At 44.8% G+C, this 25,669-nt stretch overlaps 1 protein-coding gene across 2 annotated transcripts in view; it reads right to left on the bottom strand.

Moving 5' to 3' along the window:
- Nucleotides 1-13,357, bottom strand: part of NEDD1 (NEDD1 gamma-tubulin ring complex targeting factor) — a 383,820-nt gene extending 370,463 nt beyond the window's left edge. The window contains exon 1 of one of the 2 annotated variants that reach the window (XM_078677984.1): nucleotides 13,223-13,357. The gene's annotated coding sequence lies outside the window, so the exon portion shown is untranslated. Of the gene's footprint in view, nucleotides 1-13,218 lie in introns of both variants that reach the window. The other variant, XM_078677985.1, reaches the window with a different exon arrangement.
- Between the last annotated feature and the right edge of the window lie 12,312 nt (nucleotides 13,358-25,669).

Below are 25,669 nucleotides of genomic sequence, written 5' to 3'. Positions count from 1 at the left end.
GGGAATCCGCTAAAGTGCATACCCCTCGGTGCCTTTACATACTTCTGTAAGGGCACTGAGGGGTATGAACCACACGCCTCGGTCCACTTACATTAGTATTTAAGGGTGTATGTAAATGCAACAAATGGTATGTGCTGCACTGTAGTGCTGTGAAACCCCTTGGTGCCTTTACGTAATTATATAAGGGCACCAAAAGGTATCCACTTCAGTGCATACCCCTCGGCGCCCTTACATACATATATATAAGTGTGCAAACTGGTATGCACTGCACTGGTACTTTACAGGGTTGGAAGAGGGAGCAGTCCCTCTATGTTTAAAAATCACTGCAGATTAAAGTTCATTCTGCAGGGTTTTTTAAACATAGATTGACTACTCCCTCTTCCAGCCCCATTTAAATGTATTACACTTCTGATTTAATTCTGCCACCGGAACAGTGTAATTGTTTATTAATTGCTCCAATTCGCTAGCAGAATAAAAAATTCCACCCACCCCTAATTCTGGGAAGCCCAGGCCTGCAAGATATGAGGGGGAGAGAAATCCTCCCCAGACAGAGGTGTATTACTGAATTACTGTGAGCAGGGTGGGGCCCACTGGAAGAAGGGACTCTCCCTTTGCACTTCGAATGGTTGCTCTTTGATTCAAGAAGGGTGCCTGGAGAAGTCTCAGCTAGGGAGTTGGGATTGATAAGAATCATAAAGAGTAGGACTGCGAGCCTGGCATTAACCTTTTAATGCACATATTACTGTAGCTGACATCCAGGTGTGAACTCTGGCCACTACCATGAATGGTGCTGTAGGTTAATCATCTTTGGAGTCTTGCCTGCTGTGACAGAAACTGTTTGAGTAATGTACATGTCAAGAGCAGCAGATCCCAAACATAAAACTTAAAAAAATTAGACTCTACATCACATTTGGTGTATGGAAAAGGATTATAAGGTGAGGTTGAGAACCTCAAAATGTGCAGGGCAGCCACACGGACTGTGTGAAGAGGGAAAGCTCTGCAAGACTTCTGCCTGTGACCAGAACTGGGGACCAGGGTCTCCCTGCTGTGTAAGGGGGCATCACTCAGGGAAAACCAAGATCACCTGCCCTGCAGAACCATCGCCTGCCTGCTTCCCAAAGACCAGTGTGCCCTGTGAGGAAGACCAGATCATTGGAGGGAGCGAAGACCAGTGGGGAGTGCTATCATAACGACACTCTTGTGCAAGGAAGGAAGATTCAGCTGTGCACAGATTGGGCTGTAGCCAGAGTTCAGTGTTTTTGGCGACCAAGACAGCGCCTTGATGGAGTGAATGTCACTGGAAGGGTCAGTCAACATTCAAAGAATGCCTGTGCCAGGCCAGATGGTCTATGAGCGTATGAAGAAGCTCTCATATTGGGAGGTTTGGGCTGAAGCCAGCCCAATGCCTGCAGAGGTTCTGTGACTGCAAGAGAGTGGATGGCATTTGGACTTGGAATCTTGGTGTATCACGTGACTGGAATGAGTGGGTACGAGGGAATGAGGCCAAGGATTTTCAGTATCTTAACCAGCCGATGGTGACAGAGTGACTGAAGGTGGAGTGCTCTACACCGCTTAGGCAATACCTGTCTGATATGACAGGGCGGGACATAACAAAACTTGCAGTGCTTGCTAAGTGGTTGGCTAACAGAGCTCACAAAGGGCTAGAGCAGCACTGTTAAGGGCAGGGCAATTCTCATGTGACTCGAGTAGGGCCCAGGAAACTCAGGAATGGGAGTGGTGTGTCCAGTAAGGAGCATCTTGTGAAGAGAAAGCAAGGAAGCCCTTCTAAATCCAAGTGGTGACTTGTTTTAAGTGCCACAAAGTGGGACATTACAAGAGATTAGCAGCATGAGCTTGGTGGAAGAAGTATACCGTGTAGAGACCAGTAGTAGTGAATAGGCCCTTTTTACCCTGTGTCACATCTACAGGCTCGCTCACCCTTTTAAAAGTTCTGCTGTTGTGTGCTTAACTCACCCATGACCTACATCTGGTAGATGTAGAGTGCTGTGTAATGCCAGAGTAGTGACTCTCCGCTGGATATATGTGTGCCTGGGAAGAGTACGGTACGAAAACAGAGCAGCACTGTTTAGTACAAGTGGGATTAGTGCATGTGCCAAGTGTCTTTATGCTTGCGAGGAACGCATGACATGAAAGATGTGGTGCTGCACATGCATGCGCAATGGAATCGTGCTGGGTGTATGAAGGGTGAAGTGAAGTGCTGTGCAGCACGCACATGGTGAGCGAGCGTGCTGGTAGAGTGTTTGTTTCTAAACTGCACACCCTGGTACAATACAGAAAGGCCACAGTACTGAGCAGCGCGTGCAGACTCAATGTGTTTGCTGAATGCATGTGTGGTTGTAGTGGAATAGTGCATGGAAATAACAGAATACGTGTGCTGGGAAAGTACAGAGAGTGCAAGTGTGCCTGCAGTGGTACATTACATCGGGGACTCTAGCTTCCATTTTAGGAAGTCCAGGCCTGCCTGGTAAAAACATGAAGAGGAGAGGAATCCACACCAGACAGATATGTGTATTGTTGCAATCCTGTGAGCTGGGTGGGACACATTGGAGGAAGGGACTCTCCCTTCACACTTCGAAAGGGTGCTCTTTGATAGATTAACCCCTTCCACGCTGATGACGAGCTGGGCTCGTCATGGCGTAGCTTCCTCGCACGCTGATGACGAGCCCAGCTCTTCACGTAATATGCGCTTTTAAAAATCTCCGCGTACGAGCGGAATTCCGCCCGCACGCATGCGGTTAAAAGGAAGAGGCCAGGACATTTCTCAGGAAAGAAGATGGTGCTGTGGGTCAGTCATCTTCGGAGGCTTGTCTGCTGTGACAGATATCCTTTCAGGAGGACATAAGAAAAGGAGAAATGTATATTTCAAAAGAAGAAGAACCCCAATTTAACAACTTTAAAGACTCAGGCCCTAAATCACACTTGACATCTGGAAAACGACTATAAGAAGGGGAGGATGCGACCCCCATATTTGTCATCTGCCAGCAGCCAGATGGGCTGCGTGAGGAGAAGTTCTGCAATACTTCTGTCCGAGACCAGGACTGGGAGCAAAGGCCTGTTAGTCTCCCAGATGGGTGAGGGGGAGCAAAGATCACCTACCCTAGAACCTGGCGCAACAAAGCCTGCGTGATTCCCAAGACCAGCGTACCCTGTGAGGAAGAAGAGAGTGAGGTCCAGTGGGGAGCCCTACCGTGAGGACTCCCTGTGCAAGATGTGAGGATTCAGCTGTGCACAGATCAGTTGTTAGCCCGTGTGAAGGAATGTTTTTAGGAAGACCACATATGGCAGGAGAGGGAAGCCACAGACTGAGCCGTCCAAAGACTGTTATGTGGGGATCACCAAGATCGTATTGCCTCATAGCAATGACCTTGTATGCCAGAGGGTGCCCCATGGAAATAATTGTGTGAACTGCATGCCAGGACTTGTGAGCGCCTTAGCTGCGATCAGATGTGCCAGTAGGGGCAGCTGTGGTGTAAGCGACTGCACCGGAGGAGTCTACGTTAATACCGAATCAACTTCGTATGCCAGGAGGGCTGCCGGTAGTAACTTGGCAAGCATTTCGGGTGTCTCCTGGGACTAGAGTGAGGCTGTTACCAGCGGGCTGCGATTGCCCAACAAGATCTGTCTGACTGACACCAGAGGGCAGGGAGGATGCAGAGGAGAATGTTGCACCCTCACTGCAGTTCAGTAAACAGCTGAAGGATTTTAAATCCGACCCTCCCACAACAAGCCCCACCCTCCACTCCTCTCACTGGGGAGAAATTTACTTACAGAGTCATTGTGAGATGGAAGCTGCTGCTCCGGTCGCTGGCGAGAACAGCTACACCACTCAGGAGGATGAGCATGCCTCTTCTCTGAGCACAACTCGGACTCGTGGGTGTCTGCACTCGGGGCTCCCAGTGTACCGCCAAATGTTTCTGAGCTGCATGGGCAGGTAAGACTTGAACTGGGCCTGAGGGCCCTGGGAGGATTTGCTGCACGTTTGACTAATTCCTAAGTGTCAAAGTGGAACTCTTGAGCAATCTCTGGATGCGGCCACCAGTAAATGGGGAATAAATCCCAACCATGTTATAAGTGATCAGGGGGGACAGGGACGTGCCTGACACCTACTAGAGGCCCGACCTTAAGTGGACTGTGCTACTGCTTGTGAATGTTGTTACTCCTTTGAAGGTGTGAAGTTAATAATAAAATACTTCTTGTTCTTAGAAAACTTTGGGGCCCCATTAGGATGGCAGGCGGATCGCCCACGCCGAGCCAGCGGGGGCGATCCGACCGCCATCATTGCAGAAATGACCCCCTGCCATATTTATTTACTCATTTGTATGGCGCTGCGAATCATCCCCAGGGGGATCTCTCGGCGCCTGGAGGAGTCATACACTATTGCCGAGGAATCATTTAAATAGCCAGGTCTTAAGAAGCTTTTTAAAGTGGCGGAAATTGGTGCAAGAGCGGATCTCGTCCAGCAAGGTGTTCCAATGGGTGGGGGCTAAATACGAAAAAGCCCTACCACCCATCCTTGCCTTCCGGATTCTCCGTACACAGAGCAGGTTACGACTGCTGGATCTCAGTAGTCGTGTGGGCTGGTACCTTTCGGTCTTCTTCATCAAGCAGGCTGGTCCCATCCCATGGAGGGATTTAAAAACCATATTACAATGGCTGGAGGGTCCGCGGTGGACGGAAAGACAGTCTGCCGCTTTTCCGCCCGGTTGACATTCACTTAGTAAAGAAGAGGCAAGTTCTTCTTTGGGGGCCATCACACAAATAGCAATTACATTGTTTCTTTTTATAAACTGACCTGCTGTGCCTGAATCCATACAAAGGTAGAAGCCAAAACCACAGTTGCAAGAACTTGTAACATAAGCTTTTAGGAAAAGAAACAAATCAATAGTTCTGTGGCCAGCAAGCCACACAGCTCAGAACTCTATATTGGTAGAAATTGGCTTACTGGCTGACAGGGGTGTGACAACTGGTTAAGCAGCAACCACAATCCTAGTCAGGGTAAGGCACAAGCAAATCCAAAATTAACCTGTGCTCAACCCCCTGATAGCTTGGCAAAGAGCAGTCAGGCTTAACTTTAGAGGCAATGCGTAATGTATTTGCGTAATACTTCAAACAGTAAAACAGTGAAAACCCCACACAAAAAGATCTCATACCAAGTTAGAAAGAAATAGAGCAGAATTGAATCAATAAAACGAGACCAGAAGGACAAAAATCCACTTAGTAGAAACAGAGTAATGGATTTTTATAGATTTTAGTGCAAATAGCATCAAAAAGAACTAAGTGTCAACTCAAGTTATCTGGTCACGCTGTACGAGGACAAAGGCAACACAGGCCAACCGCAATAGAGCATGGGCTGGCTACAGGGACGCAGTTAGGCCAGCTGAACCAAACTACCGTAAACTCCGGGTTGCAGAGCGTTGTGAGGATCCATGAAGATACGTCGCATAGCCAAAACGATGCGTAGTTCAGAGATGCAAGGTCCTAGGCAGTCACCAAGGATGCCGAAGAGGGCTTAGGATCAAGGATGGGGCTTGCAGCTGCAGCAATGCATCTGTTCTGAAGAGCTGAGAGGCTGCGATGTGGAGCCTGACATTATTTTCGAGGCTGAAGTCAACAGGAGAGGCGAAGACCTGCGCCAAAGTTGTGATACGGAGTCAGGATGAAGGGTCTGTTCCGAGGATTCGGAGGTGATGTGGGTCTTTGTGATGGGTCCAAACCACACCAAGGCGGCGCTGCGACAGTTCTACTCGGGGATGCGACATGCAGCAGCAGAGGAGATATGTGTCAGTTCCACTGGATTTACAGAGGCTAGCAAGCACCTTATGCCCACTTCCAAAGGTCCAGGACTGGGGTGGCACCACTTGGCAGGGTTGATTCACAGATGGCAGAGTCCAAGTACAGGTGCAAGGTTTTTGGAAGCCTGTTATGTCTCAGAGGTTTCAGATCAGGAGGTCAGCCAACTAGCTCTTGGAGTTACTCTGGGTTCAAGAGATGCAGGTCCAGTATTTCTCACCCAGGCAAGAGGGCAGGAGTTCCTCCACAGCATCAGCAACAGCAGCAGTAGTCCTTCTTCCTGGCACAGTATCCACAGGTCCGAAAGTGTACTTTATAGTTGGTGTCTGATGTCCCCTTTTTTATACCCAGGTGCCCTGGTTCTTGAAGGTGTGAGAAGATTATAGACAGTGTATTTGAAGTGCACAACATTTCCTGCTTCCCCTTCCCTGGCTGCAAGCTAGTTGAAGTGACAATGCAAGGTCGTTGGGCCCTTTGTGGGGAGACAGTAGACAGACTATTCAGGTGTAAGTGAGGCTGGGAAAATACACAAAAGGGACCATCCCCCTATAATGCCGGGCTTAGGACCGGGGGGCAACACAATACTTTGAAAAAAGGTCCTACTACCCTGATGTACTTGTCAGCTGGAAAAATTGCACCGTGAACAGGTTAAGATCAATATTTTCATATCACTATTTATATACATCATTTGAACATGATTTTTCTTCTATTATGATAGACAAATTACATTAATTTGTTAAAAACAAAAGCCATCTCACTACAAAATACAACTTAACTCCATGAGCTCTCCTGTACCATACTTTCATCTCACATACCATTAATTGCACATTCCATACATCCAACACACATCGGTCCAGAAAATACGCATCCACCAGCCAAATTTGATTTCTATTATCCTTTTGGTGTACTGTACCAAACCCGGCAACACACCTACAGTCAACGCACATTTCAGGGGACATACATATATTTTCTACCACCTTTTTCCAGGACAGTATTAGCTCAATCTTTACACATGTTTCATCAGGAGGACAAACAGGGAGATTCTCATCAGTGTATCTTTTGAAACCAAAGGTCCTTTCATAAGTCCAGAAGGAATGGATGATATAAATCACACTGGATGTCTTGAGCAGCATGGGCACCCACTCTTACTTCTCCTGAGAGTAACATTCACCTTGGTTACCAATTTCAAGTCACATGCATCAAAATCCAAACCGCCTTCACTTTAAACCACATGCTGAAAACAAGCCAGTCATGAGGCATCATACTTCTTGGGTGTTTACAAGAGTCACATAAATGTTTCATTTTTGTTTTCATGCCGCAGCCGGGGGCATCTGAGTCTTGGTTGCGCTTCCATTGGTTTTTTCTATAGTGACAAGTAAATCCAGGTAATAGGACCTTTTTTCAAAGAAAAGTAAGCGAGGCTGGGTCCAGCTCATCCCTTCCATCCTGCCAGTGATGGCCCATCCAGTCACACTTTCTAAAAGTGGCATTTTCAGAATTGTCATTTAAAATCCGACTTTACCATAATTTGGAATTTTAAATTAAGATTCCAGAGACACCAAACTTTAACTGGTGATCTCTTCTAATTTGGAAATTACATTTATAAAATGTAATAAGGCAACTCAAAAGTTATTGTATGGGGGGAGAGAGGCCTTACAGTAGTAAAAGAGTTTTTCACTACCAGTACATGTAAAACTTAAAAGTACATGCCCAACTTGAAATAAATTGCACCCCACCCTCTGGCTGTCCAGGGCCTACCCTAGGAATGACATATGAAATAAAAAGGAAGGTCTGGGTCTGGCAAAGGTTTATTTTGCCAGGTTGAAATGGCATCTTAAAACTACACACATAGCTCTGCAATGGCAGGCCTGAGACATGTTTAAAAGGCCAATTAAGTGAGTGGCACAATCAGTACTGCAGACCTACTAGTAACATTTAATTTATAGGCCATTGGCACATCTAGTGCCACTGTATTAGGGACTTAAAAGTAAATTAAGTACGCTTATTGGGTATAAGCCAATTCTACCATGGTTTAAGGAGAGACCACAAGCACCTAAGCACAAAAACGAATCCACCAAAAGAAGTGGTGGGTAGAAGGCAAAAAGTTTGGGGATGACCCTGCAGAAAGGGCCAGGTCCAACATTTATGTGCAAAAGAAGCTGGACTTTACCAAGAAAATATTGAGAATGTGACAAAACACAGAATGTTTCACATTGAATTTGTATTTATATACTTGTGAGTTTGTGAAGTCAGAATGAAAACCAATAAGAAAGAGTGGTCTTAACAGCAAAGACAAAACCATGAAAGGGGGGGTAGTCAGATGGTGGCTACAAGGATTGAGGGGTCTGAAGTTTGAAGAGGGTGCCACTTCCTTTACAATGTCTGCTTTTCAAACTTTCAAAAGACCAAAGTACTGAAGCCTGTACTTGAGCAGATGATGTACACTTTGCTTTGCTATTAAATCGCAGCACACTTGGCTGGCCAATACAAGCATGTTAAACATAGCACAAATCTCAAACGTGGTTATAATTTCAGCACATCAGAATTCAGGACTTCTTCAATGTTGCACATTTCTTGTAGACTTTCAGTGTGGTCCTCCAGTGAATGCACATAAATAAAGTTGGGAGACGTATTGAAGCCTAGAGTCCACATTCACACCAGCTGCATTAGTATGATTCTATGCCAGCAGAAATGGCACAGTTTGATTATGGAATGTACTTTTCTGCAGAGCATCAGGAGCTTGTACAGAAACACTGTATAGCGTCAAGCATGGTACACTAATTGGGTGACGTTTTGAGAGGTGATGGATGAGGCGAGGAACATTAGCAGTACAACATTTAGGAGTAATTTACATATTCATATTGTTGCGGGAGTTATTTGCATATGTAATGATAGGTAGGTTCAGTGGCCTAGGAGTGTAAATGCAACAGTAAAGTGTGAACATCAACTTTTCACAGTGCTGGATTGAAAAGTCCTCACAATTGCTCAGTAGATTGTGCTCCAGCTCTCCCCTAGCACTTATCTTCTTGTTAATGCTCTCATTTTAGGTTGATCATATTAGTTTGCGCATTTGCTGTCTGTTGTGTGCCATATTGTAGTTAACCAAGAACAATGAGGGGCTAGGAGTCTGCCCACTGCTTATTATTGGTTAGCTTTCCTTCACACTCATTTGCCTGCTTCTCATTCGTGCCCCAGCTTGTCAAACTAATTGTGTCCCTGCCCTAGAGCATTGCCTCTTTAATGGGCACAAGTCCTACAAAAAGAAGTGGGGGGACTAACCTAGTTAATCAGTATGCAAGTGGCATCGCAGCTTGTTACATCACGGCGAGTGACATCACAGGAACTGGCTTCTTAAGAAGTGTTATCAGATCTTAAGCCCTCACATATATGTTTAGCAGGTGTATCATGAATACCTTTGAGCACATTTAGAGTATACTTGCAAACCCTCCTGATTTAGGCAGAAGATTCACACTTTTGTACGCTACATATAAAACAATGTTACCTAATGTCAGCGTTAAGCTTTCTATAGCAATAGTGATTTAAAAGAAATAGTGATATTTAAATTATAACGCCTCCTCAATGGTAATAAGCGTATATAAATGCAATTTATTTTGTGCAAATACTGGGCAAGATCAACACATCTGACGTTCTAACAGTGCATGCAAATCTCCTAAACAGAGCCTGAACAAAGTGAAAAGCTGCCTCTACTAAGTATTTGTGAAGTGCTAGCAAAGTGGGAGCCTTTGTTTCCCCTCTGCTGCATTTGCATCAGGTGTGAGGCTCCTGACTACTGCCATCCAGGAAACTCCAACAAAAGGAGGCTTGATGACCCCGGACACTCGGCCCTTGTTATGGCCGAGAATCCCAGCAGGAGTCAGAAATAAGAGAGCCCCGTCCCCGCCTGCACGTTGTTGTGATCGAACACGGACAACAACATGCATGCACTGCTGAATGTGTCCGGGTGTTTGGAAATTACACCGGAACGAATTCAGCATCGTTTTTAGTTGGGCCCAACTTCTTGGCAGGGTGGACGGCATCCACCCTGTGAAAGAAGTGGGGGGGTCGCCATCCAGCAACGTGGACCCCCGACTCGTGCCCTGCCTCTTTACAATCTCTATGAAAGGCTGGCATTGCTGCTTCGACTGCTCGATTTTAAAGCATTAGACTGTGTGTTTGAGCCATCTCTCGCATGGCCGCCACACCCACTTGTGCTTCTCCCCATTGCTCTGGCCCTGTGCTGCTTTCACTCCCGCCACCCCCTTTTGTTTTCGAATCACCTCCAGCCCTCCCCATGTTGCTTTTGTGTACCCTTCATTGTTGCTTTGGCATTCTCCCTGACCCTCCCACTTTGGTAGGTTTGCTGTTTCCTTCCCACACTGCCCTATGTTGCATTGCCGTACCCCCTAACCTCCATCTTGTTACTTCGCCATGATGCCAACCCTCCCCTGTGCTGCTTTGCCATTCACCTGGCTCTCCACGTGTAGCTTCCCTATTCGATCGGCTCTCCCTAGTGTAGCTCTGCCATTCGCCCGACCTTCTCTCGTGTTGGTTTTGCTCATTCTACTTAGCCGCTTTAAAAAAAAAAAGGCTTTTCAGTATTTTCTTTTACGTTAGGAATACAACTCGAATCAGTAACTAAAAAGGAAAAAAAACACCTGCATCATAAGCTTTTGGGGGTGGGCCACGCTGCACTGCATTGAGGGTTCTGTGAAACATGGCTAAATATCACTAGCAGTGACAATAGGTCCCAAAAGGTGAGACCTATTGGCTTTGCCAACGCCTGTTCATTCAGTAAGCTTGAAGATCACACAAACACACCAAGGGGTCTACAATAAGAAACCATGAGATACCAGAGCAAAGTCGAAATGGTACCAAAAGAACATCCCTGTTTTAGAAACTTGCTCCTGCACTCCCCGCCTTGGTTACGAAAGACAGACTGTGGTGTCAGTATAGCTGTAGTGAAGGGACAGGCCTTTTACCAGAATCCTTCTAGGAGAGGGATGCATATAAGCCTCCCCAATGTAAAAAATATCTATTGAGACAATTGTTTGACTAACCCCAATTCTCAATTAATTACAAAAGAGTCTTGAAACACTGTGATTGAGTTAACAAATCATTCAAGATTAAGTTTCTACTAATAAGATAAACCAAACAAAAAATGCTTAGCCCAATGTACATTATCCAAGATAATGTAGATGTTTCTTTTTGATTATTTTGTAATGTACTTCGGCAGCTTAATCTTCTCTTTTAGATTCTCTACATAACAGGCAACGCTACTGTACTGTTTTAAAAGTGTAAACTTTAAAGGTTTTAATCAACTGCCAATAAAGACTTATTCACCAGGGTTGGATTGGGATTAGAAATCGGCCAAGGCACGCTATAAAAAAGTGGACAACATTTCCATAATATTTCCATATATTCCAGCACTGCTTTGGCGAAGTTTTATAAACACCTGAAACAAGTGAGGCCACTTCTGTTCAGGCCCCTGCCCCGCTCAGAATGCACACATTAATTGGCCGGCCCAGTGAGAGAAAGGGAGCGACACCTCTGCTCATTGACAAAAGGGAGGTGACGGACACCCATCTGCCTCCAGAAAGGCCACTCAGGGCCCCAGTGGGCCGCTGGCGACATCTGAACACACCAGACACAGCCCAAACCGGCCCCTCAGGCTGCCATAAAAGCAGCCCACAGGTGGAACTTTGATACCGGCCCCTCGGACATTGCCCACCTTACCAATCCGACCCTGTTATTCACTCGTTCATACAACACTAATGCAGGACTTTCAGGTTTGTGAAACCCAGGAACCTCATGTGCAACATCAGTAAACTCAAACATTTGCATTACTTGAGACGGAACGTATGGTTGACTACGCTGTTTTTCATAATTAAATGCTTTGCACAAATGAAAGATTGAACTTTAGCTAACCTTAACTTTACAAAGTTCTTTATTTGATATCTGTACTTGCTTTGAACACTAATCTACTGAATTGGACTATTTTAATTGATTTCCCTATGACTATATTTTAAAAACAAAACCTGTAAGGTTTAAGACTTCCCTAGCTGTCATTTGTGTAGGACCAAATGGGTTATATGTGCTGAATTGAACTTTTCATTTAAAAGCTCCTAATAGAGACATAAGTTCAGGGGACACCGATAAAATTTGTATAGTAATTACACCACTCCCAGTCCACCAGTCACAAAGGATAAGAGCTGCGGCGCAATGTCATGATCCTTTTTGGGGAGAGCCACTGGAATTATGCGATTGTGCAGCAACAGCTATTTTCACAGAATTATAGATTTGCCACATAATTCATCTTGCTGCATTATCTGCACATTTCAACAAATAATATTTGGTTCTAGCTTAAATGGTTCAAAAGTTACTCAAATCGCAGCAGCGCGTGTTGCGCGCAATGGAATGCCTTTTGCAAAGTTTGACTGGTCACATTTCTGTCTGTTACTTATTTCTATATTTGGGTATTAAACTGCCACTAATGAGGTGCACACAATGCCTAGAGAGTGTTAACAAGTGTAAAAAGTTCTAAATAATTAATACTATTAAGAAATGTGCTGCATTGTGCCGCATAATTTGCTTTTTCTTGCCGCATAATTTACTCAACCCTGCCGCATAATTTGGCCTTCTCCTGCTGAATAATTCCAGTGGTCCCGCTAATGGGGTCCTTCTGCCTATGATATGGAACAAGCTGACAGAAACTGAATACCCATGTAACGGAAAAAATTTATAAAAACTATAATTAATAATTTTAAAAAACACACTTTATGTATTCAACACGCCACCCGCACTGAATAACAAGCAAAACAAAGCATTCAGGTCTGACTTTTTCTAGTCCTATCATCACACGTATACATGAAGGCTCACAAATAACACCGACTGACACAGAGCAAGGAGACAGACCTACACTCATTCTCGGAAACATAAACCACAGGTTCAAACCAGCATTTTGTGATATCTTGAACGTAACGCCAGGGCCGTCCTTTTTGCCAAACAGCACTTCGTAATTCTTTGGCCCTTTGGTTATCATGTTAAAATGATAAGTCCCCAAATGCTTCACGTTATTGACAAAAATGCAACAACTGGCTGCCACACACGGCATGGAGGTACTTGTTATCATGCACTTTTATAAAGATTCACACAGGTGTGCAATTAATATGCACGCACCTGAGTAGTACGGCCAGAAACCTTTGCAGTGTCTATCCTACCACCAGCACGAACAGTTGGTGCAGTGGAAACGAACTTTTCAAGTGTTCATTGGTTACCCTGGTACTTGGGCGGGCACGCAGAGTGGCTTGATTAAAATTAGATTATTGGGTGAACAAACTGTCCGGCGGGGAAAAGGGAAGGGGACCTGTGGAGAACTGTCTTTGCATAAGTCCCTTGCCCAAAAAGTACTTACCGTCCACTGGGCGGAACGAATATCCTTATGACAGTGGTGAATTCAGTTGCCTTCCCGTTTCTTTCTGTTTCCAGTAAACTGAAGTGAAAACTTAGCAGCATCAGCCTTACTAATCAATCTTCGCGCTTTCCTGCTTAAGCGAACTGAATCGGTAAGCGTGCAGTTGAGTGGTCTGAGTAAGTGAAAGAGAAAGAGGACATATGCTTCGTTGGCTCGGAGCGTCTATCTCTATTTCAGTCGAAGTTATGCGGCCATCTTAAAGCGGTATTAAGAGTAGTAGAGATGGCCGAAAACATACAGAAGTTCACATCGTTGGGCTTCTAAAATGATTGTTGGGGAATTTAATGTTCTTTAAATGGTCAGAAGAGAAGAGCCTGTTTCGCGCGATTTGGGAGTATCCGCGGAGCTATAGCATAAAGAAGGGGTTGAAAAAGGACGTCTAGCCATTACATTCTGGAGGGAGCACGGACAGCTTTGGAGAAAGCCGAATCATGGGTCGCTGTTTAAATATAGACCATATTGTTATTGACCAGTGCCACTACCTTGAGTGCTACGCCCTTATTTTGAATGGTTTGGGGAATTTTCAATCAAACCTTAATAACTTTTTATCCACGAATAACTTTTTATCTGCGAAAAGCCATACCAAATTTGCACTAGTTTCTCCCAATATCTTTGGAATTGTAAAGATATCCAGTGTTCGTAAATTAGCCTGGAACAGAGAAACTTAGCAAAAATACAGCCAAATGTAGGGGTTTTTTTGGGAGAGGGGGGAGAAAGTGCTTTGTATTGTATATTTTTTGTTGAAAAAAAGGCATCAACAAAAGGTTTGCTGTGCTAGGATCCCTATCCTCCCAGTGTTCATGCAGATGCAGAGTTATCAGAAAAACAATTAAAAATTTGCAAACATTCGTGACAAGAATTTTCAATTCTATTAAGGACACGGAGGCGAGGATTATGCTTTCTCGATTTCTTTACTACAAACAGCAGCCAATAGGAACATAGTAAAGAAAAACAGGAACTACAACTCCCATGAGCCCTTAGGCAACCATAGAGACTATAAGCTATATAAGGCACCATAGAGGACAACACTTCCTCTTTCTTTGTCCAGGAAATTCAAACAGTCAAAAGTCATTGAAGGAAAATACCGCCGACCATCCGGAAGGAAAAGTCTGAAGGTAAACCGCACAAAAGGCCAACAGGAACAGGCAACCATCCACAGCGAAGAAGATGCAGCTGGAGAAATAACAAATCCAGTGTCCAAGGAACGGAAACATCGCAGAAGACCAAGATGAAGGATTACTTCTGGTCCGAACCTGAAAGAAAAACAGAGCCGTAACACATATCCCCAAACCTGAAAAGGTAACAGCACATAGGGAGGGGAAGAAAGCAATGCAAGAAACAATGCAGATCATATGAGAGCAGAGAAGCAATATAACAATGCAGTAAAAGACAAATGGGTGGGATAATCCTCGCCTCCGTGTCCTTAATAGAATTGAAAATTCTTGTCACGAATGTTTGCAAATTTTTAATTCTATGGCAGGACAGGAGGCTCAGATTATGCTTGTTCAAAGCTGGTCCACCACAACAGAGGCAAGAGTCATTACAGGTTTGAAATAAAATGTTTTAAACACAGTTTCAGAAGACCAATCAGCCGTCTTCACAATGTCCTGCAAACTCACACCAACATGAAAAGCCTTAGAGGCCATGGCACCTCTCGCGGAATGAGCTCCAAAAATGGAGACATCAATTCCAGCCTCAGACATAAGCCAGCGCACCCAACGAGCCAAAGTAGCTGGCGCAACAGGCTTGAAAGGCTTTTGCAAAGCAATTAATAACTGTCCAGATAAATCCTGACGAAAGGGAGCAGTACTCACCTCATAAGCCTTTATGCAGCGGACCACACACAATTGCGGATTGTGAGGAAACGCCGGGTAAGTGACAGTGGACAGATTAGTCTTGGTACGTCTGGAAACCGTAAAGGTAACTCCTTCGGGGGAAAAAGAACGACCCGCGAGATCCAAGGCGCGGACATCCGAAACACGCTTACAAGAGACTAAGCATAACAGCATGGTCAATTTCGCAGACAATTGCTTACGAGACAGAGAAGCGTTGGGAGGCCAAGCTTCCAGAAAACGTAACACTACTGAGACGTCCCATAAAGCGACATATTTCGGACATGGCGGTTTAGCCAACCGAACCCCACGCAGTAATGTAGAGATGAGAGGATGTTCTCCAATAGGCTTACCATCGACTAAAGTATGGCCCGCAGAGAGAGCGGAGCGAAAAGAATTAACGGTCCTGTAAGCAGAACCAGAAGAAGCGATGGAAGCAAGAAAATTAACAACTAGAGAGACATCTGCTGAAGCGGGATCCAGATGTCGTTCAGAACACCAATCACACCACCGACGCCAAGCTGACGCATAACGCTTGCGCGTGTTGGGGGCCCAAGCTTCACTGAGAAACTTCTCAGCGTCTCCAGATAAGCCCGGGACTTTCCAGCGTTCCCCGAAAGACGCCACGCCACTAGACGGAGCTGGCCCGACAGAATGAGAGGATGCGGATGGAGCAGAGGATCCAACAGCAAGTTCCATTTCGCAGGAAGCAGGAATGGAGTCGAGCAACTCATTTCCAGAAGATCCGGAAACCACGCTTGAGCTCTCCAAAGAGGAGTGATCAGAATGATCTCCGATAGAAACTGTTTCGTTCTGGCCAAGACTCGCGGAATCATCGCGAACGGCGGAAAAGCATAGCAAAGCTGAGGAGGCCAAGTCTGGAGAAAGGCATCCGTGGCCAGAGCCTCCGGATCCGGACGCCAGCTGTAAAACTTGGGCAGTTGAGCATTGAGGCGAGAGGCGAAGAGATCGAGCCACGGGCGACCCCAAAGGCGAGACAGGGTGCGAAAGACCCGAGGGTGAAGGCGCCAGTCGCTGAAGTCCAGCAGATGGCGAGAGTTCCAGTCGGCCACTTGATTCTGGCGACCTGGGAGATACTCTGCAATAAGCGTGATCTTCCTCTGAAGGCAGAAATGCCAGAAGTCCTTCGCAATCTCTGCTAGCAATTCCGACCGTGTCCCCCCCAGTTTGTTCACATACCTCACCGCTGAAATGTTGTCCATACGGAGCAAAATGCAACAGCTGGTGGCCTGAGGGGCCAGGCTGCGGATCGCAAAGGACCCCGCCAGGAGCTCGAGGCAATTGATGTGCAGTGTCAACTCGTCGGGAGACCAACGGCCGCCCGTCGTCAAGTCCCCGCAACGGGCTCCCCAGCCCCATAGACTCGCATCCGACTCCAAAATCAAGTCCGGAGTTGAGCCGAACAGGGCTTTCCCGTTCCAGGCCTCCATGTGATGGAGCCACCACATCATTTCCGACTTCGCATCCTGGGACAGAGGGACAAGGTCGGAATAACGAAGACCTTTCTGCAAGTGCCTGATCTTGAGACGCTGCAGGGCCCGATAATGTAGGGGACCCGGAAATATCGCCTGAATGGAAGAGGCTAAAAGTCCGACAACTCGAGCGATCGACCGCAACGACACGTTCTGTGCGGACAACAGTGACTTCAATTCCCTCTTGATAGCCCTGACCTTCTGGGCAGGCAAAAGAAGTTGGCAAGAAACCGAATCTATCAGGAAACCCAGAAACTCTATCGACTGAGTGGGTTGCAAATGAGACTTCTGAGGATTCACTAGAAACCCGAGAGACTGAAGCAGATCGATCGTCCAAGATAAATGGGAACGGAGTTGCAGCGGGCACTGAGCCATCAAAAGAATGTCGTCCAGATACACGATCAGCCGCACCCCTCGCGCGCGCAGCGATTCCATAACCGGCCGCAGGAGCTTCGTGAAGCACCACGGGGCGGACGAGAGACCGAACGGGAGAACCGTGTACTCGAACCATTCCCCCGACCATTGGAACTGCAAAAAGCGGCGATGAGGCGGAAAGATGGGGACGGACAGGTAAGCGTCCTTCAAATCGAGGCGAACCATCCAGTCGCCCTTGCGAAGAAGATCTCGTAGCAGATGGATGCCCTCCATCTTGAAGTGGCGATAAACCACTCCATTGTTGAACTCCTTGAGATTGAGCACAAGGCGAGACCCTCCCCCTTTCTTCTCCACCAGAAACACATTGCTGACGAACCCCTGTGGATGCAGGGTCGTGCGCACAATGGCCCCTTTGAGAAGAAGTGAATCTATTTCCGCGGAGATCACTTCCTGATCGCGTTGGGAAAAAACAAGGGGTAAAGGGACGGGACCTTGAAAGGGTGGGTGGTAAAATTCGATCTGATATCCTTGAACTGTCTGCAAAATCCATGCATCGTTGGAGATCGCGCGCCAATTCTGTAGAAAAGATTGCACCCTGCCCCCCAGAACAACACTCTTGTAAGGAATCAGGCTCACCTGTTGAGGAGAAATCTTGTCGACCACCCTGGTTTCCACCGTAGTTTCCACCGTAGCCTCCCTTGTTGCCTTGACCACGACCTTTGCGGGAGGGGTAGAAGGTCGCCTTAGATCCGGAGTAGGAGGACTGCTGCTGATGACGCTGTCCGCCTCCGCCTTGGTGGGACTGCTGGCCACGCTGCTGGCCAGAACCACGGCCGAACGAACGTCCCCCAGAACGTCCGGCCCTGGCAAAAACCGGGCGGAATGCCCTGCGCAAGGAAGACTGCGCTCTGTCGAGGCCACTAAAGGTGGCTACAAACTGTGTTAATTCCTTCAAAAATGGTTGTCCAAACAGGAGACCTTGGGCCAAGGGACCAGACTCAGAAGTGGCCAATTCCGACAACCGGGGGTCCATCTTCAAAAGAATAGACCGACGCCGTTCGGAGGACAGGGCACAGTTTGCGTTTCCTAGGAAACATATAGCCCGTTGGGCCCAACCAATGAGTTCATCCGGATCAATGCCAGACGCCGACCCCTGCGCATGGTAACCCAAATCCAGGATTTTGGTTAGGGGACCAAGAATGTCAAGGAGTTTATCCTGACACAGGCGCCAAGACCTATCAATTCCCTTTTTGGGGTCTTTGGTGAACTTCTTGAGATAAGTTAAGATAGTGGGATCGACATCCGGCGTGTCAGCCAAATTATCTGCCAACTCTGGCCGAGGGCACTCAGAACGCAACCGGGAGCGTACCTCCTGATCAAAGGAATTCCGGATGTGAGATTGAATGTAATCAGCAACCTCCGGCGCAGGGGACCAAACTTTGGAATTGGGATGGATGATATCCGACGGTTCAAATGTCAGGACGGGGGGATGGGAGGAGGCATCAACAAAATGTTCTTTGCGAGGTCGCTTAGCAGGTGGAAGACCAGAGGGACCAGAGGAGGAAGAGGATGAAGTGTCCTCAGCTTCCGGGGAAGGAGCATGGGACCTCTTGGACACAGAAGGGGAAGACAAGGAATGAGCTAATTTCAAAAAATCCGATGTATGAGGGTTTGTAGGAGACTTAGAGGAGTGCTTGGCAGAAGAGGACGGAATCCAGCCCTGTTGCTGAGCGTAATCCGTCAAATGGCGCTTCAGAGGACCAATTGCGTGAACCAACGCAGTATTAACGGAATGTCTGACCCCTTGGTCAAGGGCCTCAACCAAGTCGTACTCAAAGGCCTCCTCGGGCTCTTCATCATAAGAATAGCCCTCAGCATCATCATAATCAGCCATGGTGCAAGGAAGGACAAGCAAGAAAACACCAAGGTGCAAGAAGCCCACAAATCAATAAGCCAATTAGGGGTCAAGGCAATGACCAAGCGACCCAGTCAGGGGGGGGGGAGACAACCCCAAGCAAGCCAACAGGCAGAGTGTAAACTCGACCAAAAGTACTAGAAAATTGAAAGTGGAGGGACTGGCTTGCAAAAAGTCACCCTAGGCAACGCCTATAATGATTATCCAGCCCAGAACCCTAGCAGAGGGAAAAAGGCGTCCTGTGGGGCTCTCCGGCAGGCAATGGGCGGAGGCGACAAAGCAACGCTGCCTCAGAGCGTGTCAGGGCTCCGCGATACACACGGAGAATAACAAAGCCAACGCGCATGCGCGAAGGCGTGCCTGGCTGTCCGGAAGGGAAGCGACGCGCGACAAGTGCGCGCGAGCTCCCGAGCCCCGTCACGCTCCACACACACAAAGGACACACGGGCACAGAGCGCCCGCAGTACCGGAGAGGCGAACACGCGCTCTCAAAAGACAAGCGGCAACAGAAGAAACCGACAGAATAATGACGCACACAAACGGCAATGTTAATGCGCAATAGCGGGCAAAACGGCACAACAGTAAACCCATTAAGGACATAAGTCTAGTACAAAATGCAAAACAGTAAATGTAAGTAAGAAGTAACAGTAATTGCACTTAACTGGCTGCGAAGCAGCAAAGAAAGAGGAAGTGTTGTCCTCTATGGTGCCTTATATAGCTTATAGTCTCTATGGTTGCCTAAGGGCTCATGGGAGTTGTAGTTCCTGTTTTTCTTTACTATGTTCCTATTGGCTGCTGTTTGTAGTAAAGAAATCAAGAAAGCATAATCTGAGCCTCCTGTCCTGCCACAGAATTTGTTTTCACCAAAGATTTAGCTTTTTTCAATAAGCTAGTCAGTTTTACTTACTTTTTTGGGTGTCTTTAACCTACTTGAAATTTTGTGGTGGAAACAGGTTTCAAACCCATGGGTAATCCTGAAAAGCTAGACATTTCTGAAAAGTAGACAACATTCTGATTCAGCAAGCTGTGTTTTGTTTAGATCGCTCAAGATTTTCCTCATAGAAACTAATCTTTAAAGTAAAAGAATAGTGACAATTTCGAGGAAAAAATAACCATTGGTGTCAATGTTGTCTGTAATTCTTTGTCACAATGGCTGATATACAAAAGCAATGCTCCGATACATCTCAAAGACCTTTCTGGCCACTAGGATATACATGGTTTGTAGGTTCCTCTAAACAGCCCTGCCAAGTACCACACATTTCGGGTAAGAGTAACCCATCTGGTACCTATTTACTGCATCACCACATGCACCCAATGTAATCACGCAATCGGAGATGTATGCAAGTTTAGTTTTCTCAATTCCTCACAGTGTCTAAGACACTTCCTTTTTTCCCAGGCTTGTACTGTACACTGTTGCACAGTTTGGGTGAGCCTTTTACCGTGGCTGTTTCAGGTAATTCCTGAAAGTAACCTACAAGGGGAGCTGCTCCTCACTCAGAAGTAGCCATTAACAAAATGGGGTAACCCAAAAAGTCGTGGACCCGGGTATAAAGCGATATTGAAAACAATGGTCCTTGACCTATTCCTTCAAATAAACAAAAATCAATCAGTATATAGTCGTTATTCAGAAAACATTTCAGAGCATGTCCATCAGACCAGCTCTAGCTGATAAATGCACCAATCAGAGGAAAGAATTGCAACAGCACCAATACAAACCCAGAAACAATTTTAATTCATTGTATCTAGATTGAATGCGATAGATCACAGTTTATAAAATTGCTAGAAACATGTAGGTTGCCTCAAGAAGGCGTGCAAAAGAAAAAAGGGGGGGGGTGAGTTGGGACAGTGTCAGGTGATTGGGAGTAAGAAAAGTTTAAGAGAATAGTGACCTAAAATTATTTCCAGTCATGCTATACAAAGGAACGGTTGGACACTCCACCGTCCTCACAGACCTGGCCACAAGAATTAATTATGCACACATTTTTCAAAAGTACTTTCAAAGAAACACACAGTGTTCATTTCCTATTTGCACATTGTATGGCGAAAGTATGATCCAGGTTAGGAGATAACAAGGACGTCGATGTTTCGACTCGTCTTAGGGCCTGTAGGTTAGTCTTCATCAGGACTAAAAAACGGGACAACCAAGGGTTGTTGATGACCCTAAAGGAAGGAGAATAAAGATTGAGGCTGTTGCAATGGATTTGGGATATAATTAATCTCATTGGGGGGAAGACACGCTTACCCTAGGGGAGGGACCTAGTCGTGTGTAGTCACTGTGTATCCCAAGTGTAATTGTCCTCACCTAAAAAATAATTTATAAGGTGTAATCAGAGAATTGAGACCTCAAAGTGGATCAATAAAAAACACTACCATACTCCGGTAAGGTGACCAACATTACCTTATCAAAGATGGGAATGTGATGACAAGTAGCTCCAATTTAGAGGCTGGCCTCAATCACTGTGTAGTTCACTTATAATCATTCCACCTAGAGATAATAATGAGGAGTAATCAATTAAAACAATCCCTGTCTATCTATCCACAACCATCACATACTCAGGTCGGACAAACCCATTACCTTGTCTACGCGATAATCGTTCGTATATAAACCTCCAAGCCTCTGTCAATTTTGATCAGGTGGCTGCAAAAGTAATTCGAAATTGGAGTTAGAATAAGTCCCAGGACCGGTACTCAATGAGCATAGGCAAGCCATCCACAGTTAAACGCTTACCGCTCCGATAATAATAATCGGGTGAATAACTCTATCCCCGTTGAATCAACAGCGTTCCGACCTGACCTCTAGATCGCGGGCGTTTAAGACGTCATCAGGGATTAATGGAAAGTGAGAAGGGGGTTCAAGTCTACCCGGAAGTGAACATGTTTGACCGTAGTCATGGTTACCGATGGTGGAGATAAAACCCATACCTCACGGACCTGAAAACCAAGTCCAGTCTATATTGCCATGACTAACAGAGGTGCTTAGCGGCACAATGTCCCGTCACCGCACACAAACGAGACATGAATTCAAAAACCTTTTACAGGAGTCATAAAAATAGAGAACGGACTCCATTAGCCGCCATATTGAGTAGGAGCGATATACAAGCTACTTATGCTAAAGCCTGTCTAATCTAGTCCAAAAAGGGGACCGCGCTGACATTCTACAACATTTAAATACTAACTCTACACAATACATTAAATTTGACATCCATACACAAATTGCAATGTATACAATGACATACAAACTTTACAATCGATATGCATAACAAATCAATACTCAATCAGAAACAACATTAGACATTGCCTTAGTCCTGGACATACATATAGAGGCTCATTCATAATATTTAAATAATAGTGTGTCAGATAATACAGTACAGCATATAAAGCGGCCAACGAGAGAGGGGAAAGATCTATACCCCTAAGAGTGCCACTTGTCTATTAATCTCCTCCAACTCATTCAGCCCTTTGTTCACTGTATTCAACGAATGTATCCATTTACACTCCCTTTTGCTCAGGATACTACTAAGGTCACCGCCTCGCGGGTTGGCCCTCACCTTTTCGATGACCCACCACCTGAGGCTATTAGAGTCGTGTTAAAAAGTGGTAAAATGTTCCACTAACGGTGCTCCTGGTGTTTTACAACGTATGCGGCTGCAATGTTGTAAGTCTGCGCATTTATTTTATCAACCTAAAAGTTCCCCACGAGGAATAATTTCCTGAAACTAAAGAATTTGGTTATTTTGTCGTTTCTAAGTATCTGAACATCCCCATATCAGGAGGACATCACGTGATACACACTATCAGAAAATCTTATAAGAAAACCTTCAGTATTTTTGTATCCAGACCAGGTGACAAATCTAAATATCGCTATACGCAGATTTTATATCACTTGAATATATTTGAAAACACTTTATTTGGAGCTTCAGATCTCAGACATCTTAGCCCAGTTAATTCAATCAGTATCTGCTAAATCATAAAGAATTCCGTACAGAGAGGTTAATACTGGGCTCCGAATGTTAATACGTACCAGAAAAACAAGCTCTGTGAAGACCTGAATAGTAATCGTACAAATCACGAAGAACCATTTCAGTCGGTACCAGTGTTTCTGAAATCAAGTGAAATATTAAGAAATCCTAATCTCCTGTTTGGAAAAAAAGTTTATTAAAGTACCTTATCATGCAACCTTATTGAACGTGGCAACTCTTGAAGAAGGCGCTGGTCGCCGAAACGCGCGTTGAGATAACAATACTGTGCCACTTGTGTGTCTCTATACTAAATCTTTGTTCTTTGTAACTGTATGAATTTATGAATTTTATTGTCGTTATTGTTTCTCGCTCCCGTGAGCTATATACTGTTTTAATAATGTATATTTTTTAATGCTGAATTTTATTTGCTAATTCCACGGAACTAATAAAAAAAGCAATACTTTTTTATGTCACTTCTTTTATTGCCTCTCCTTGATTATAGTTTACAAGCTTATTGTTAATTGCCTAGGTTGTTATTTTCAAAAGTGTTTTTTATTGATCCATTTTGAGGTCTCAATTCTCTGATTACACCTTATAAATTATTTTTTAGGTGAGGACAATTACACTTGGGATACACAGTGAATACACACGACTGGGTCCCTCCCCTAGGGTAAGCGTTTCTGCCCCCCAATGAGATTAATTATATCCCAAATTCACTGCAACAGCCTCAATCTTTATTCTCCTTCCTTTAGGGTCATCAACAACCCTTGGTTGTCCCGATATTTAGTCCTGATGAAGACTCGCATGGCCCAGGTCCAACTAACCTACAGGCCCTAAGACGAGTCGAAACGTCAACGCCCTTGTTATCTCCTAACCTGGATCATACTTTCGCCATACAATGTGCAAATAGGAAATGAACACTGTGTGTTTCTTTGAAAGTACTTTTGAAAAATGTTTGCATAATTAATTCTTGTGGCCAGGTCTGTGAGGACGGTGGAGTGTCCAACCGTTCCTTTGTATAGCATTACTGTAAATAATTTCATGTCACTATTCTCTTGAACTTTTCTTACTCCCAATCACCTGACACTGTCCCAACTCACCCCCCCTTTTTTCTTTTGCACGCCTTCTTGGGGCAACCTACATGTTTCTAGCAATTTTATAAACTGAGATCTATCGCATTCAATCTAGATACAATGAATTAAAATTGTTTCTGGGTTTGTATTGGTGCTGTTGCAATTCTTTCCTCTGATTGGTGCATTTATCAGCTAGAGCTGATCTGATGGACATGCTCTGAAATGTTTTCTGAATAACGACTATGTACTGATTGATTTTTGTTTATTTGAAGGAATAGGTCAAGGACCATTGTTTTCAATATCGCTCCTCACACAGGGCTGCAGTGTGTCTGTTGGTCTCCCTCTTCAGAGAGTCTTTTGACTGTCATTGGCAGTTGCTGGGGAGTTGCGTGCCAGCTGAGCAACTTACCAAAGAAGTTCGTGCTGGAGGAAACAGTACAGGAGCCAGAGCGCGCCCCACACGGACCCTGACCTGGACCGACAGCAAAAAAGTGTTCTCCGAACTGGTGAAGTTCTGTGTGCCTGAATATATCCCCAAACCAAGATCTCCTCAGTGATCTGGAACTGTTAGAGTAACAGGTGAGAGAGCCAGGGGCCATACAGGTGCCGGGTGAGACTTAGCATTAGTAATTCATAGGCCTTCTGCACGAGACATTCTTCTCATTCCGGGCCAGTGAGTACAAGCAAACTCCCTTTCTCAGCTGATTTGATATAGATCAGGAGTTTTGTTCCCCGAACGCTGCAGGAGGTCTATGGCCATCGCGTTGAATATCCCATAGTGGATGTACTCTGCATTCTCTTGAAAATGCACCATTTATCACTTTCTTCTTGGAGATTGGACCTATTTAAAAATTACCCCTCCGAATTTGAACCACTAGTCAAGTTGAGTCGGATGACCGTCGTGTATGTCCACCCTTCAGCTGTATTTATCTAAGGCTCCTGATCTTGTATGTTGAGCCTATTGCCCACCGATTTTTTACTGCTACTGGTATGTTTAGATGCCCCCAATTCAGACGCATCTATTCTTGGGTCCCACATTTGATTTGACCAAATCTATGACAGAATATCGAGGGTCAGAATATCGACAGACAAAATATCGACGCTGGAATATCGAAGGCAAGTATATCGACACCCTATCTACAACATGGTAAGTACAAAAATATCGAAACTAAAATATCGATGTTAAAAATATCGTAATTAAAAATATTGTTTTTGTTTGTAAAATAAAAAAGTTAAATTAAGTAAATAATACTTATATATAATTTAAACTTATTTAAAAATATGTTATAATGTTTAAAATGAATAAATAATACATATTTAATATTAAACATTTAATTAAAATTAAACATACAATATATAATATATACTTATTTAATAATAATATATATATATTTTTTAATTAATTAACAAATATTAACAAATACTATAAATTACAAATACATCAACACTCATAAAATAATAACATAAATAATAATAAATAATTATATTTAATAAATAAAAACAATTAAATATACTTTCAATATTTTAAAAATTAATTAAATACAACATTATGTAACATATTAAATACATAAATAAATATAAATAATATTGGATAGCGTAAGGGTAAAAATTACTATTCAAACTCCAGAGGGTGCAACATTAGGGAAAGCGTTGGATAGCGTAACAGTAAAAATTATTATTCCAACTCCAAAGGATTCAACAGTAGGGAAAGCGTTAAATAGTGTAGGGGGGAAATTACTA

Source organism: Lissotriton helveticus, chromosome 1_1 (assembly GCF_964261635.1).
Source record: "Lissotriton helveticus chromosome 1_1, aLisHel1.1, whole genome shotgun sequence".
In the NCBI taxonomy this organism is placed as follows: Eukaryota; Metazoa; Chordata; class Amphibia; order Caudata; family Salamandridae; genus Lissotriton; species Lissotriton helveticus.
Note: the sequence above shows the minus strand (reverse complement) of the source record. Positions and strands in the feature narration are given on the sequence as shown.